This window comes from Monopterus albus, unplaced genomic scaffold (genome assembly GCF_001952655.1).
Source record: "Monopterus albus unplaced genomic scaffold, M_albus_1.0 scaffold12.1, whole genome shotgun sequence".
Taxonomy (NCBI): Eukaryota; Metazoa; Chordata; class Actinopteri; order Synbranchiformes; family Synbranchidae; genus Monopterus; species Monopterus albus.
Genome location: NW_018127892.1, coordinates 1,692,203 through 1,694,374, shown reverse-complemented (window position 1 = coordinate 1,694,374; position 2,172 = coordinate 1,692,203).

Sequence of the window (2,172 nt, the reverse complement as noted above, 5' to 3'; positions counted from 1 at the left end):
TAAAATGTAATTAAAGCAAATAAAATTATACTTACCCATTCGAGATGTTAAAATGCCATTATGCACCCAACTTGTCGCCTCTCCTCTTCTCTACCTGTTTCTTAATTCCTTTTTCTCATCTTTTCATGTTATTTCTATACGATTATCAAAATAGTTGTGAATTTATTGTAGGTGATCCAGAGTGCAGCCTGTATGTGAGCCGGAAAAGTGTTTGTAAATCAGAGATTAGCTAACAAACAGACAATGTGGAAAATTATTTCGATGGCACATTTTATGTCTCACATTTATAGTTTGGGATTAAAGTTATAAACTGTACACTGTAAAGAGAGATGGTGTTCTTGAGGGTTTTAGTTTTTGAGATATCCAAAGTAATCCGTAGGTAACTCACATTTCTTTTAGTGATCACAGTCGTGAGCCTCGTATATTGCTGAATACATAGCATAATTTTTTCTAAGTTTTTTCAGCGTAGCATAATTAAAAATTGCACCTGTCCTGTTGAATGCATCTGGTCACGTTCAGAGGATCGTCAGTGGATGTACGGGCAGCAAAATGGTTTTACTGTGTGTCTCCGGTCCCTATGAAGAGTGCTCATAAGCATCATATTTTTGCCCTTTTTGGGTATGTAGGACACGAGGGCAGTGTTGGCCATAAACACAAAGGTGGAGGAATGGATTGGCCTGTTCTTTACAATTAGAAGCTGAGGTGGGAGCTCAGTCCTGTTTTTTTCTAATTGTGCCAACCATTGTCAGCTTTCTTTTGAGAAGTTCCTGTCCCAGGCTGTATGTAGTGAAAAAATTATCACAAGTGATGTTGTGCCCAACCCGTGTCCCCTGGTTTTTCTCAGGGGCTCCTCCCTCTGGCTTACCTGTATAAATTTACATGTTCCATGCATGATATGATGTCGCATCACAGGCAGTCCATATTTTTATTCCATACCTTGCTGGTTTGGAGGGCATGTACTTACAAATCTTTAAGTCTACAATCCATTTCCAGCTACACCTAGCTGATTTATTCCCAAGATCATTCTGTTTGTTTGTTTGGGACTTAAATCTGGACAACACTGACTTCGAACCGCTCCAGCCTGGCCAATACATGACCAGATAGGCTGTTGCTAAAAATCTTCATGTGATGGTGATGTGATGTATTGTGGGCACTGTTTAAAAATATGGTCATGGCCTTCATGTACATTGAAAGCATCTTCCTTTTCCTCTGCTGTCTGCAAAAAGTGCTGGGGGACAAAAGACAGTCTGTTCTGGGTAAGACTGCCTTCTAAAATTCAGAATAATATATAACATCTCTTTGGCAATGACATGCTGTCACTGAGTAAGAAATCCAAGTGGGCAATGTGAAATATTGTACAAAGAATCTGAACAGGACAGTGAAAGTTTGGGAGGGAGGTGTCATTAGCAATGCTGATGGCTCTGCGGGTCTTGCTGGCTGTTTTCACTATGCGTTGCAGGGTCCTCCTGCAGGAGGCAGTAGTAGATGGGTGTCAGAAAGCCCCTCTTCATACTTGGGCTTACCACTAGGAGGCCAATGTGAATGTTTATTGTGTGAATGCTTTACAGCATCCACACTATGTTCTCCTGTTCATAGTTGGGTGGATGCTTTACAGCATCCACACAACTATGGAATGTATTAAGTTGCAGTACCACTACTCATTAGGTCTGAACTTTGATTTGGGATGCTACACAAAGTTGGTCAAAGAACTTGAAATTTTTTTTTTCGTAAATTCAAAACTAATATTTTATAGTGGACTTATATTTACTGAGGACATATTAGGATATGAGGGTAACTATTCACACAAACAGATTATACTGTCCAATATCCACAGCATAAATTTGCCTTCTGCTATCATATGTTGTGCCATTCTTAAGCTGTTCCACTGTACAAAACTACATTTGCACAAAGTGCAAAGGGATGAATACAGGAGGAAAAAAAAAGAAATGCAAGAAAATCCAATACACATAAGCCTCATGTCCAGCTGGTTTTAAATCAAACAATCTTTAATGACTGATACATGGTAACCTTGCAACACTCACTTATACACTCTAATATAAAATAAATGTAAAACATGAGCAAACATCACACATCAGCATAACAGCTATGGGTTAAAACAAAATTACAACTGTTAAGAGGTATTTTGCACACATACATTTAAAAGAAAATGAC